Source organism: Pinus tabuliformis, chromosome 3_1 (assembly GCF_031772625.1).
Source record: "Pinus tabuliformis cultivar Carrire ecotype Pingquan chromosome 3_1, CPIR1, whole genome shotgun sequence".
In the NCBI taxonomy this organism is placed as follows: Eukaryota; Viridiplantae; Streptophyta; class Pinopsida; order Pinales; family Pinaceae; genus Pinus; species Pinus tabuliformis.
In genome coordinates, this window is record NC_142301.1 from 319,268,675 (window position 1) to 319,284,164 (window position 15,490).

Below are 15,490 nucleotides of genomic sequence, written 5' to 3' on the forward strand. Positions count from 1 at the left end.
CTATATACATTTTCAAGATAAAAAGCCCCTTGTCTTTGCAGTTCTTTATGACACATGGCAAGATTTTGAAGGAGGATTATTCTTTACATTTACTCTTTTGACTACACGTTCCTCTAAGGCGTTGGCGTGGCTTCATGATTGAATACCTGTTATATTGGGGACGGAGGGCGCAATTGAGAAATGTTAAATTCATTTCAGAATCAGAGGAGATTGATATTGTTGGCAGAAGCCGAGAAGCGATGGCTATGGCCATGACTATATTACTTGTGTGTTTTAGTTTTTTTATTCATGTTCTTAATGCAGAACAGTCTCTGCGTATCCGTCTGCCTTCATAAGATGCCGACTCTTCAGATGGCTAATTCTTCAAACATTTTATGCGCATTCTGTCAGCCTTCATAAGATGATGCCATAATTCAGAAGATGCCAAAGCCGAAAGGAATGGAGCTCGTGAAAAGCTCAGCACGGCATCTAATGTCTCATACATCGCGGCTTCTTATGTCAAATTCGTAGAATTGGGGGTGCATTGCCGGATTGACTTGACATCACACATTGTACAGGTTGTTACATCCTCGAAGGTTGAAAATACTGGTTTGGGTACGACTTCAGAAGTTCTTCTTGCTTTTCCTCCTGACCAGGTCGAAAATCCGGCGTATCTGAAAGCAGCTGCTCTTGAAGGAAAGGATAAAAATAAGGTTTCTGTTCCACTTATAGTAAGCCCTTCTAAATTGGAGGATGCACCTGGTGGTATAGTTTTATTTTCAATCTCTTTTGTGAAGGCATTAAAAAAGGGTGACACTGTAACTATAGAAGTGCTTTCAGTCTTCACATATTCAGTGAAGCTTTTCCCTGAAGAGATCTCTCAGGCACAAGCGCAGCTTGTTCTTTATCGTGACAGTGCTTACTTTCTTTCGCCTCATCTGGTTGAAGCGCAAACTACAGCCATCAAGACCCCAAGTCCTAGAATAGAATCATATTCCAAAGTTGATCCCACAAAATTGGTGGATACAGAACTTAAATATGGTCCATATGAGAATCTTGCTGCATTTTCATTTTCACCTTTTATTGTTCACTTTGAAGATAACCAACCATTTGCAGTTGTCAAGGAGCTGGTGTGAGAAATAGAAATTTCACATTGGGGAAATGTTCAGATAACTGAAAATTATTACTTTTTTCATGGTGGTGCTCGAATCAGAGGTGGTTTTTCAAGGATTGAATATCAAGCAAGATCCAATGCTAGAAGTGCACCATCTTTTAAGAGTCTAGTGGCAAGACTGCCACCTCGAGCACATTCGGTTTATTACCAAGATGAAATTGGGAATATTTCTACCTCACATTTGAATGCTGACTCTAGAAAAACAGAACTAGAAATTGAACCTCGATATCCTATGTTTGGAGGCTGGCAAGCCACTTTTACAATAGGCTACGGCTTACCTCTACAAGATTTTCTCTTCCAAGCAGCTGAAGAAGCTACCAAGTAAGGAGATTGACAGTCGCATATCTTCTCATGAGCAGAAGCTTATTGTTTTGAAACAGGAGGTAGATGAGTGGTTGCAGGTAACTGATGTCCAGTTAGTCTGATAGGTAAAAAGTTCACTGAGAGGAAGGTTTTCTTTTTTGTTATAATTGAGGATGGCATGGTGGAGGGACTTGCAGATTCCACATCAGAATTAAGGTCACCTGAGCACCAGCACTTAAAGGAATACAGTGATACATGCAAATGAAGCTGCATAGATGAACATTGGAAATGCAGGGGGTTTTCTCTATAATACTCTGTTTACTGAAATGCAGGGGTGGTTGCACAGGAAAGAGACATGAATGTTTTCGGTCCATTAATATCTTCAGTTTCCTGGTGTTGAAGGTTTTACTTGCTATGTTTGTTGCAAGATTTTAAATTATACAGCGGGGAGCCTTGTAAAGGTTTTATAAGCTGTTTTAACCTAATTGATTTGGAATGTATTCCATATCAATAGTGTTTGTTAAAGACTATGAGCACATCTTGCAGAGGCATATTTACGCCTGGTTTAGTGATCTTTGGAAAATGGGTTCTGTAAGAATAAAGATTCTCACTTAAAGCTGATGTGCTTGATTCAGATTATAGAATGTGCCATTGTTTTGTGCGCTTAAGGAATCAGAAATGGAAACAATTTCAGATGGCAGAGCCAAACATGAGTTTGATGCAGATTTCAATTCAACACATAAGGAAGCAGGTATTGAAACAACAGGACAGTTACATGAGAAAGATGGTCAGTTTTCGGACCTTGCTGATGTTGAAGCTACACACTGGCAATCATTTAGCTATGAGAGGAAGACTGTGTTTTTAATCACACAGCAGTTTCGTAGCGCGCTACGAAACTGCTGTAGGTGATGATTTTAAGCGCAGAGCAGCTATTGTGATACTGTGAGCGGGAGTTGAGGAAGAGAAACACCTGTATATCAATACCACCTACAGCACATCAGAAACATGGCAGCATTCCATACCTGGGGTTATTAAAAGATTTGGGAACATGCTGCTACACTTTCGGAGAATGTTGGGAGACAGAGACCGTTAAAATAGAGCACATCTTTTGGTCAATTAATGAGCCATCAGCGCTTTCAAGCATCCAAAGTCAGCGTTCCTTGCATCTTTAGCTCAGCCATCTCAGCCTAACTGAAGGAGGACAGCTGTCAAGGATCCAAGAAGAATCAAGCATACGAGGAGAAAGGAATTAGTGTTTTAGTTTGATTAGGATTTTGTGTAATTACAGCTCAGCATGTTTGTAATTAATGAATTAGTTAAATAGCATGTAGGAGTAGTTAATAGGGCCTTCGAACCCATTCTAGAGAGAGAGGAATAGATTCCTATAAAGGGATCAGATTAGGATGTAATAGGGGTTGGAGATTTTATACAAAAACAGAGTTTATTTGGGCCAATGTAAAGACTTATTACAGTAATAGTAAAACAGTGGTTGTTTCTTCTCAAGATTCTCAATGGATTATATTGTTCAAAGGTGATGGTGGTTCATTCTCTTAATGTTTTTTTTTACAGCCTTGTTACAGCATAATCACTCAGAATTCATATCTTATGCTCTGACTTCCTGTATGTTTGGCAAGCTGTGGTTTTTGTGAAGTATGTTTGAACATCTAATGCAAAGAGCCTTGACTTCCATGAAATGACTGTGCTTTTGTTTATTAAATGTGTGAGACTCCATAGCCCAATGAAGACCAATTTGATATGTGTCCAACCAGCTTTGTTTTCATAAATGTGTGAAGAGTTAGCCATCTGTTGTTGTGATTGATTTTTATCAAAAGTTTGTGAGAGAGCCCTCTCTGACTAAGGAGGCTAATCCTTAGTCTAAAGACTGGTTGAAAGAGTTACATGAAATCTTGCTTGGCTGCAGCCCTAAGTACTGATTTTGTGATAACATTTTGGTGCGTCTGCCGGGAGCCTGATGATTACTCATTCCCGAAATTTGAAGATTGGATTTCTGAAGGTAGCAGGAGTTCAAAATGATTTTCGAGGCTGCAAAACTACCTTGGCGACTCCATTGTTGAAGAATTCAAGGTTTATACATTCATGGTGATTCCACTGGAGTTATGAAGGACCCAGAAGATGCCATTCTTTGTTCAAGGTATGCATGCATAGATTTCTCAGGAATTCATGGTTTCCCAAATCATTTTCCCAAGGATGCATATTTTCTAAAGAATGGTCCAAAATTCAACGGTGAAGATTTGAGTTTAACCTTGAAGCATATATCAGATTTTTGTGAATTTACACAGCTTCTTAGAGTTAAACATGAGGATGTTTGCATTATGTTATTCTATGATTCACTTCAAGGGAAATGCAAACAGTGGGTTGAATGCTTTCCTGCCAAATCCATTAAGTCATTTCAAGACCTTTGGCTCATGTTTTTGGAGGAATGGATAGATAGGTCAGAGTTGGTGGCAGACTCTCCCTCGTTGAAGGTTTCAAACAATGGAATGATGATCATAGTAAAGAAGAAACAAATGAATCTTTTTCTTTGTCATTATCCTCATATCTAAAATCTTTTGACTGCAAGGCAGAGGATAGGATGAGATTTTTGGATGAATTTGCTGAGGACCTTGAAAAAGAAATTGAAGGTTTAGAAGGACAAATTCAGGCATACAGTTTCCATGATCATGATCATTATTCTCAGAAATTTTCTATGGCAGAACGCAAGGAGACAATGCTGGTTCCTTTCTCTTTCACGATTGAGGAACTGAACACTGTGGTTGAAGATCAGTTTGCACAGCTGGAAAGTTACAAGGAAAACCAAGCTGATCATGTATTCTGGGATCCTGTAGCTGAGTACATGGAAGAGTTTTACTCTCCAGTATTTCAGTTTTTCAAAGAAGATCAGAGACAATTTCAGTGGCAGCGGTCATCACACCATCATATTGGCTCTGAATTCCGATGCAGTCAAAGAAATCAAGTATCAGATAAAACAGAGGATTGGCTACATTGGAAATTTCATATTGATTGAGCAGAAAGAAGTTGAAATGGTTAGGGTAGGTAGGTAGAGGTAAATGCAAAATAAGCTCAAGGTCAACTGAGCATCTTTCAGTAGAAATAGCTTTCTTTCTCCTACAGTCATGCTAGTCAAGCAAATTTCTGTTGTCAAATAAAAGGCACTGGAACTGCAGGTTCTTAGTGCACCACAAGGGCACACTATCCCAAGTGGAGCCGCTGTTATCACTGAAAAGTCTGTTGTAAAATTTTTAGCTTAGCTTAAAGACAGCGTGTTTTCGCAGCACATGAATCCGTTAGCCGTTTAGCAGCGCCATCTGTTTTAGTGATTTCGTAGCGAAAACACTGACCTTGCATTGGCTGCGCTGCGAAATTGCGCAAATGACAGATATTTAAGGGATGAAGCGAAGAAACATCTATTCTATATACATTTTCAAGATAAAAAGCCCCTTGTCTTTGCAGTTCTTTATGACACATGGCAAGATTTTGAAGGAGGAGTATTCTTTACATTTACTCTTTTGACTACACGTTCCTCTAAGGCGTTGGCGTGGCTTCATGATTGAATACCTGTTATATTGGGGACGGAGGGCGCAATTGAGAAATGTTAAATTCATTTCAGAATCAGAGGAGATTGATATTGTTGGCAGAAGCCGAGAAGCGATGGCTATGGCCATGACTGTATTACTTGTGTGTTTTAGTTTTTTTATTCATGTTCTTAATGCAGAACAGTCTCTGCGTATCCGTCTGCCTTCATAAGATGCCGACTCTTCAGATGGCTAATTCTTCAAACATTTTATGCGCATTCTATCTGCCTTCATAAGATGATGCCATAATTCAGAAGATGCCAAAGCCGAAAGGAATGGAGCTCGTGAAAAGCTCAGCACGGCATCTAATGTCTCATACATCGCGGCTTCTTATGTCAAATTCGTAGAATCGGGGGTGCATCGCCGGATTGACTTGACATCACACATTGTACAGGTTGTTACATCCTCGAAGGTTGAAAATACTGGTTTGGGTACGACTTCAGAAGTTCTTCTTGCTTTTCCTCCTGACCAGGTCGAAAATCCGGCGTATCTGAAAGCAGCTGCTCTTGAAGGAAAGGATAAAAATAAGGTTTCTGTTCCACTTATAGTAAGCCCTTCTAAATTGGAGGATGCACCTGGTGGTATAGTTTTATTTTCAATCTCTTTTGTGAAGGCATTAAAAAAGGGTGACACTGTAACTATAGAAGTGCTTTCAGTCTTCACATATTCAGTGAAGCTTTTCCCTGAAGAGATCTCTCAGGCACAAGCGCAGCTTGTTCTTTATCGTGACAGTGCTTACTTTCTTTCGCCTCATCTGGTTGAAGCGCAAACTACAGCCATCAAGACCCCAAGTCCTAGAATAGAATCATATTCCAAAGTTGATCCCACAAAATTGGTGGATACAGAACTTAAATATGGTCCATATGAGAATCTTGCTGCATTTTCATTTTCACCTTTTATTGTTCACTTTGAAGATAACCAACCATTTGCAGTTGTCAAGGAGCTGGTGTGAGAAATAGAAATTTCACATTGGGGAAATGTTCAGATAACTGAAAATTATTACTTTTTTCATGGTGGTGCTCGAATCAGAGGTGGTTTTTCAAGGATTGAATATCAAGCAAGATCCAATGCTAGAAGTGCACCATCTTTTAAGAGTCTAGTGGCAAGACTGCCACCTCGAGCACATTCGGTTTATTACCAAGATGAAATTGGGAATATTTCTACCTCACATTTGAATGCTGACTCTAGAAAAACAGAACTAGAAATTGAACCTCGATATCCTATGTTTGGAGGCTGGCAAGCCACTTTTACAATAGGCTACGGCTTACCTCTACAAGATTTTCTCTTCCAAGCAGCTGAAGAAGCTACCAAGTAAGGAAATTGACAGTCGCATATCTTCTCATGAGCAGAAGCTTATTGTTTTGAAACAGGAGGTAGATGAGTGGTTGTAGGTAACTGATGTCCAGTTAGTCTGATAGGTAAAAAGTTCACTGAGAGGAAGGTTTTCTTTTTTGTTATAATTGAGGATGGCATGGTGGAGGGACTTGCAGATTCCACATGAGAATTAAGGTCACCTGAGCACCAGCACTTAAAGGAATACAGTGATACATGCAAATGAAGCTGCATAGATGAACATTGGAAATGCAGGGGGTTTTCTCTATAATACTCTGTTTACTGAAATGCAGGGGTGGTTGCACAGGAAAGAGACATGAATGTTTTCGGTCCATTAATATCTTCAGTTTCCTGGTGTTGAAGGTTTTACTTGCTATGTTTGTTGCAAGATTTTAAATTATACAGCGGGGAGCCTTGTAAAGGTTTTATAAGCTGTTTTAACCTAATTGATTTGGAATATGTTCCATATCAATAGTGTTTGTTAAAGACTATGAGCACATCTCGCAGAGGCATATTTACGCCTGGTTTAGTGATCTTTGGAAAATGGGTTCTGTAAGAATAAAGATTCTCACTTAAAGCTGATGTGCTTGATTCAGATTATAGAATGTGCCATTGTTTTGTGCGCTTAAGGAATCAGAAATGGAAACAATTTCAGATGGCAGAGCCAAACATGAGTTTGATGCAGATTTCAATTCAACACATAAGGAAGCAGGTATTGAAACAACAGGACAGTTACATGAGAAAGATGGTCAGTTTTCGGACCTTGCTGATGTTGAAGCTACACACTGGCAATCATTTAGCTATGAGAGGAAGACTGTGTTTTTAATCACACAGCAGTTTCGTAGCGCGGGTGATGATTTTAAGCGCAGAGCAGCTATTGTGATACTGTGAGCGGGAGTTGAGGAAGAGAAACACCTGTCTATCAATACCACCTACAGCACATCAGAAACATGGCAGCATTCCATACCTGGGGTTATTAAAAGATTTGGGAACATGCTGCTACACTTTCGGAGAATGTTGGGAGACAGAGACCGTTAAAATAGAGCACATCTTTTGGTCAATTAATGAGCCATCAGCGCTTTCAAGCATCCAAAGTCAGCGTTCCTTGCATCTTTAGCTCAGCCATCTCAGCCTAACTGAAGGAGGACAACTGTCAAGGATCCAAGAAGAATCAAGCATACGAGGAGAATGGAATTAGTGTTTTAGTTTGATTAGGATTTTGTGTAATTACAGCTCAGCATGTTTGTAATTAATGAATTAGTTAAATAGCATGTAGGAGTAGTTAATAGGGCCTTCGAGCCCATTCTAGAGAGAGAGGAATAGATTCCTATAAGGGATCAGATTAGGATGTAATAGGGGTTGGAGATTTTATACAAAAACAGAGTTTATTTGGGCCAATGTAAAGACTTATTACAGTAATAGTAAAACAGTGGTTGTTTCTTCTCAAGATTCTCAATGGATTATATTGTTCAAATGTGATGGTGGTTCATTCTCTTAATGTTTTTTTTTACAGCCTTGTTACAGCATAATCACTCAGAATTCATATCTTATGCTCTGACTTCCTGTATGTTTGGCAAGTTGTGGTTTTTGTGAAGTATGTTTGAACATCTAATGCAAAGAGCCTTGACTTCCATGAAATGACTGTGCTTTTGTTTATTAAATGTGTGAGACTCCATAGCCCAATGAAGACCAATTTGATATGTGTCCAACCAGCTTTGTTTTCATAAATGTGTGAAGAGTTAGCCATCTGTTGTTGTGATTGATTTTTATCAAAAGTTTGTGAGAGAGCCCTCTCTGACTAAGGAGGCTAATCCTTAGTCTAAAGACTGGTTGAAAGAGTTACATGAAATCTTGCTTGGCTGCAGCCCTAAGTACTGATTTTGTGATAACATTTTTGTGCGTCTGCCGGGAGCCTGATGATTACTCATTCCCAAAATTTGAAGATTGGATTTCTGAAGGTAGCAGGAGTTCAAAATGATTTTCGAGGCTGCCAAAACTACCTTGGCGACTCCATTGTTGAAGAATTCAAGGTTTATACATTCATGGTGATTCCACTGGAGTTATGAAGGACCCAGAAGATGCCATTCTTTGTTCAAGGTATGCATGCATAGATTTCTCAGGAATTCATGGTTTCCCAAATCATTTTCCAAGGATGCATATTTTCTAAAGAATGGTCCAAAATTCAACGGTGAAGATTTGAGTTTAACCTTGAAGCATATATCAGATTTTTGTGAATTTACACAGCTTCTTAGAGTTAAACATGAGGATGTTTGCATTATGTTATTCTATGATTCACTTCAAGGGAAATGCAAACAGTGGGTTGAATGCTTTCCTGCCAAATCCATTAAGTCATTTCAAGACCTTTGGCTCATGTTTTTGAGGAATGATGATAGATAGGTCAGAGTTGGTGGGCAGACTCTCCCTCAGTTGAAGGTTTCAAACAATGGAATGATGATCATAGTAAAGAAGAAACAAATGAATCTTTTTTCTTTGTCATTATCCTCATATCTAAAATCTTTTGACTGCAAGGCAGAGGATAGGATGAGATTTTGGATGAATTTGCTGAGGACCTTGATAAAGAAATTGAAGGTTTAGAAGGACAAATTCAGGCATACAGTTTCCATGATCATGATCATTATTCTCAGAAATTTTCTATGGCAGAACGCAAGGAGACAATGCTGGTTCCTTTCTCTTTCACGATTGAGGAACTGAACACTGTGGTTGAAGATCAGTTTGCACAGTTGGAAAGTTACAAGGAAAACCGAGCTGATCATGTATTCTGGGATCCTGTAGCTGAGTACATGGAAGAGTTTTACTCCCCAGTATTTCAGTTTTTCAAAGAAGATCAGAGACAATTTCAGTGGCAGCGGTCATCACACCATTATATTGGCTCTGAATTCCGATGCAGTCAAAGAAATCAAGTATCAGATAAAACAGAGGATTGGCTACATTGGAAAATTTCATATTGATTGAGCAGAAAGAAGTTGAAATGGTTAGGGTAGGTAGGTAGAGGTAAATGCAAAATAAGCTCAAGGTCAACTGAGCATCTTTCAGTAGAAATAGCTTTCTTTCTCCTACAGTCATGCTAGTCAAGCAAATTTCTGTTGTCAAATAAAAGGCATTGGAACTGCAGGTTCTTAGTGCACCACAAGGGCACACTATCCCAAGTGGAGCCACTGTTATCACTGAAAAGTCTGTTGTAAAATTTTTAGCTTAGCTTAAAGACAGCGTGTTTTCGCAGCACATGAATCCGTTAGCCGTTTAGCAGCGCCATCTGTTTTAGTGATTTCGTAGCGAAAACACTGACCTTGCATTGGCTGCGCTGCGAAATTGCGCAAATGACAGATATTTAAGGGATGAAGCGAAGAAAACATCTATTCTATATACATTTTCAAGATAAAAAGCCCCTTGTCTTTGCAGTTCTTTATGACACATGGCAAGATTTTGAAGGAGGAGTATTCTTTACATTTACTCTTTTGACTACACGTTCCTCTAAGGCGTTGGCGTGGCTTCATGATTGAATACCTGTTATATTGGGGACGGAGGGCGCAATTGAGAAATGTTAAATTCATTTCAGAATCAGAGGAGATTGATATTGTTGGCAGAAGCCGAGAAGCGATGGCTATGGCCATGACTGTATTACTTGTGTGTTTTAGTTTTTTTATTCATGTTCTTAATGCAGAACAGTCTCTGCGTATCCGTCTGCCTTCATAAGATGCCGACTCTTCAGATGGCTAATTCTTCAAACATTTTATGCGCATTCTGTCTGCCTTCATAAGATGATGCCATAATTCAGAAGATGCCAAAGCCGAAAGGAATGGAGCTCGTGAAAGCTCAGCACGGCATCTAATGTCTCATACATCGCGGCTTCTTATGTCAAATTCGTAGAATCGGGGGTGCATCGCGGATTGACTTGACATCACACATTGTACAGGTTGTTACATCCTCGAAGGTTGAAAATACTGGTTGGGTACGACTTCAGAAGTTCTTCTTGCTTTTCCTCCTGACCAGGTCGAAAATCCGGCGTATCTGAAAGCAGCTGCTCTTGAAGGAAAGGATAAAAATAAGGTTTCTGTTCCACTTATAGTAAGCCCTTCTAAATTGGAGGATGCACCTGTGGTATAGTTTTATTTTCAATCTCTTTTGTGAAGGCATTAAAAAAGGGTGACACTGTAACTATAGAAGTGCTTTCAGTCTTCACATATCAGTGAAGCTTTTCTCTGAAGAGATCTCTCAGGCACAAGCGCAGCTTGTTCTTTATCGTGACAGTGCTTACTTTCTTTCGCCTCATCTGGTTGAAGCGCAAACTACAGCCATCAAGACCCCAAGTCCTAGAATAGAATCATATTCCAAAGTTGATCCCACAAAATTGGTGGATACAGAACTTAAATATGGTCCATATGAGAATCTTGCTGCATTTTCATTTTCACCTTTTATTGTTCACTTTGAAGATAACCAACCATTTGTAGTTGTCAAGGAGCTGGTGTGAGAAATAGAAATTTCACATTGGGGAAATGTTCAGATAACTGAAAATTATTACTTTTTTCATGGTGGTGCTCGAATCAGAGGTGGTTTTTCAAGGATTGAATATCAAGCAAGATCCAATGCTAGAAGTGCACCATCTTTTAAGAGTCTAGTGCAAGACTGCCACCTCGAGCACATTCGGTTTATTACCAAGATGAAATTGGGAATATTTCTACCTCACATTTGAATGCTGACTCTAGAAAAACAGAACTAGAAATTGAACCTCGATATCCTATGTTTGGAGGCTGGCAAGCCACTTTTACAATAGGCTTACGGCTTACCTCTACAAGATTTTCTCTTTCAAGCAGCTGAAGAAGCTACCAGTAAGGAAATTGACAGTCGCATATCTTCTCATGAGCAGAAGCTTATTGTTTTGAACAGGAGGTAGATGCATTGGTTGCAGGTAACTGATGTCCAGTTAGTCTGATAGGTAAAAAGTTCACTGAGAGGAAGGTTTTTCTTTTTGGTTATAATTGAGGATGGCATGGTGAGGGACTTGCAGATTCCACATGAGAATTAAGGTCACCTGAGCACCAGCACTTAAAGGAATACAGTGATACATGAAATGAAGCTGCATAGATGAACATTGGAAATGCAGGGGGTTTTCTCTATAATACTCTGTTTTGAAATGCAGGGGTGGTTGCACAGGAAAGAGACATGAATGTTTTCGGTCCATTAATATCTTCAGTTTCCTGGTGTTGAAGGTTTTACTTTCTATGTTTGTTGCAAGATTTTAAATTATACAGCGGGTAGCCTTGTAAAGGTTTTATAAGCTGTTTTAACCTAATTGATTTGGAATGTATTCCATATCAATAGTGTTTGTTAAAGACTATGAGCACATCTTGCAGAGGCATATTTACGCCTGGTTTAGTGATCTTTGGAAAATGGGTTCTGTAAGAATAAAGATTCTCACTTAAAGCTGATGTGCTCGATTCAGATTATAGAATGTGCCATTGTTTTGTGCGCTTAAGGAATCAGAAATGGAAACAATTTCAGATGGCAGAGCCAAACATGAGTTTTGATGCAGATTTCAATTCAACACATAAGGAAGCAGGTATTGAAACAACAGGACAGTTACATGAGAAAGATGGTCAGTGTTCGGACCTTGCTGATGTTGAAGCTACACACTGGCAATCATTTAGCTATGAGAGGAAGAACTGTTTTTTAATCACACAGCAGTTTCGTAGCGCGCTACGAAACTGCTGTAGGTGATGATTTTAAGCGCAGAGCAGCTATTGTGATACTGTGAGCGGGAGTTGAGGAAGAGAAACACCTGTCTATCAATACCACCTACAGCACATCAGAAACATGGCAGCATTCCATACCTGGGGTTATTAAAAGATTTGGGAACATGCTGCTACACTTTCGGAGAATGTTGGGAGACAGAGACCGTTAAAATAGAGCACATCTTTTGGTCAATTAATGAGCCATCAGCGCTTTCAAGCATCCAAAGTCAGCGTTCCTTGCATCTTTAGCTCAGCCATCTCAGCCTAACTGAAGGAGGACAGCTGTCAAGGATCAAGAAGAATCAAGCATACGAGGAGAAAAGGAATTAGTGTTTTAGTTTGATTAGGATTTTGTGTAATTACAGCTCATCATGTTTGTAATTAATGAATTAGTTAAATAGCATGTAGGAGTAGTTAATAGGGCCTTCGAGCCCATTCTAGAGAGAGAGGAATAGATTCCTATAAAGGGATCAGATTAGGTGTAATAGGGGTTGGAGATTTTATACAAAAACAGAGTTTATTTGGGCCAATGTAAAGACTTATTACAGTAATAGTAAAAACAGTGGTTGTTTCTTCTCAAGATTCTCAATGGATTATATTGTTCAAATGTGATGGTGGTTCATTCTCTTAATGTTTTTTTTTACAGCCTTGTTACAGCATAATCACTCAGAATTCATATCTTATGCTCTGACTTCCTGTATGTTTGGCAAGCTGTGGTTTTTGTGAAGTATGTTTGAACATCTAATGCAAAGAGCCTTGACTTCCATGAAATGACTGTGCTTTTGTTTATTAAATGTGTGAGACTCCATAGCCCAATGAAGACCAATTTGATATGTGTCCAACCAGCTTTGTTTTCATAAATGTGTGAAGAGTTAGCCATCTGTTGTTGTGATTGATTTTTATCAAAAGTTTGTGAGAGAGCCCTCTCTGACTAAGGAGGCTAATCCTTAGTCTAAAGACTGGTTGAAAGAGTTACATGAAATCTTGCTTGGATGCAGCCCTAAGTACTGATTTTTGATAACACTTTAAATGCCCCTCAGAGACAATTGGATTGGCAGCCTCTAGTAGACGTGGATTATCAGATAGCAGAAGAAATGTTAATGCACAACAAGTACCACATTCATTTGCTGAATGAGTTGAGGATTAAACATGAGGCTGGAACAGATGTATTGGGCATTTGGGATTCTTTCCTCCCTCTATTCAAACTCCCTTAGGTCAACCAGTTTCCTGACCTAATCCACCTATGTGCTGAATCCTACGACGCCACTCAGAGGGCTGTGATTGACCCTTCAGGCTCAGTTGTCTTCTATGTCACCCCTGAAGCCATCAGAGAGATGCTCCATTTCAAAACTGAGAAGAAATTAGTCCTTTATCACTGGCTGATCTGATAAAGCAAGGAGCCAAATTGACAGATGCCCAGATCACCAAACTAAATCAGTTGTACATAGGGTCTGACACCGTGAAGTACCCTCCCATTTCTCATGTTTACCTCAACCAATTGGGCAGGGACCTTGTAGATATGATCAGCCCCATTCTGGGCTATAATTCTATTGATTTTGTTGATGAGACTGTGCTGGTGATGATGCTCATGTTTGCCCCTGGAAAGTCTCCAATCTGCTATGACTATGCCACCTACATATCTGACAAAATACATGAGCAATTAATGAACTTGGCAAGAGAAAGGGTGTTCAGATACACCTCTTACATCTACCACTTGATTTTGTATTATCAACATGAGAAGTTCCACTTTGCTATGAAGAGAGTGGATGCACAAGGAAATCCAAGGTCAGTGGTGTATTGGTCCTCTACTTTCCACTACAGATTATTTCTCCAGACACTTATTGTGAATTTATAGACCTCTTCATCCACCCAGCCATGTCTCTGCTCATGAGCTCACCTCCTCCTAGGCTGACTGATGAGATGCAGAGGATTCTTCAGCTGTCCAAGGCATACAGCATCGGGATTGGTACTATTACCAACACCACACAGTCATCAGAATATATGGGTGTGAGTTGCCCCCATACAGATTGCCCAAATATGTGCCCATGAGATTGTTTGCCCTGGAATACTTCAGGCAATTTGGGAATGCTGATGTGCTGCACTTTTCAGGCAGAGGCAAGAAAGCACAACTCAAGGTCAGAAACCAATTAGGCCACTTCATCTACAACAAAAGGGAGGAAGGTTGGCAAGAAGCCGACAGCATGTTAGGATCCCTTGGCCTACAGACCAGTTTCCTTTGGAAACCTTATGACCCCAATCACTTCATAACTTTAAGAAGGGTCAAGTATAGGTTGTCTGGTTATGACCATGTAAGGTTGCCTCACATAGAAAAATATGCAAATCTTTTAAAATGGAGGAGGGGAACCTTAGAGGAGGCTGCTACACAAGAAGAATTAAATCAAAGAGCAGTTAGAAATATCCAAAAGATGGCTGACTTGGAGCTTTGTGCACAGGTGTTTACTCTTCCAAGCACTCAAGTGGGAGCAGCTGCATCTTCCTCCACAGCAAATCAGCAAGCGGTTAAAGCTACTGAGCAAACCTCAAGCAAAGGCAAAGAAAAGGAGATGGAACCAGAACAGCCACCTCATGAGGAGGCACAGCAGCAACAACAACAGGTACAACAGCAACAAGAGGGGCAGCAAGAGAAAGAACAGCCATTACAGCAAGAAAAGGCAGTTGAAGCCCCAATTTCCACTGAGCAGCAGGCTCAGGACACGGTGCCTCCTAGGCCAGAAACGACAGTGGAGGCCTCAGTCCTCCAAACCCCACAAAAAGAAGACATAAGCAGAAAAAGGGAAAGAGAGACTCCCCTCACAACATCAACAACTCATGGGGAGAAAAGACATAGAATGAATCCCTTCTCAGAGGAAGAAATGCCTATGGGGAAATCTTTGGGCATGGGCCCACCAAGTATGGAGGCCTCAGCAAGTTCCTTCCAGCAGGAACAAGAGAGGATAGTGGGAGGAGAAGTCAGCTCCTCAAGCCAGCAGAGAGAAGGTGAACTGAGCATCAAACAGCAGTTCATTGACATAAAGAGGAGGAATGAGCCAATAAAAATTCAGCTATATAATCATTTGTTGAAAATGGCTCCCACTAACCAACAAAGACTGATGTCTGCATACGATGTTAATGAAGGCAAAATGATCATGAGTCACTTCATGCCGACTGCATTGCAACCACAGTCCCCTTCAGACTACTTGAGGACCAATCTTGAGGTCCTTGCCAAGGACATCCACCCAATGGACAAAATCGAATTGCATAAGAAAACGGGTGAGATGGTGTATGCCTCCTTGGCAGATAAGACATTGGATAACTACAGGCTAGAAAATAGCCTAAATAATACAGCTGCCCAACTTGAG

The 15,490-nt window shown here is 40.1% G+C and overlaps 3 pseudogenes; all 3 read left to right on the forward strand.

The window, feature by feature from the left end:
* Positions 1-239: 239 nt before the first annotated feature.
* On the forward strand, positions 240-1,478 carry LOC149187059 (dolichyl-diphosphooligosaccharide--protein glycosyltransferase subunit 1B pseudogene; annotated as a pseudogene).
* Positions 1,479-2,134: 656 nt separating this feature from the next.
* On the forward strand, positions 2,135-6,364 carry LOC149187060 (dolichyl-diphosphooligosaccharide--protein glycosyltransferase subunit 1A pseudogene; annotated as a pseudogene).
* A 656-nt stretch (positions 6,365-7,020) lies between these two features.
* On the forward strand, positions 7,021-11,293 carry LOC149187061 (dolichyl-diphosphooligosaccharide--protein glycosyltransferase subunit 1B pseudogene; annotated as a pseudogene).
* The last annotated feature ends 4,197 nt before the right edge of the window (positions 11,294-15,490 follow it).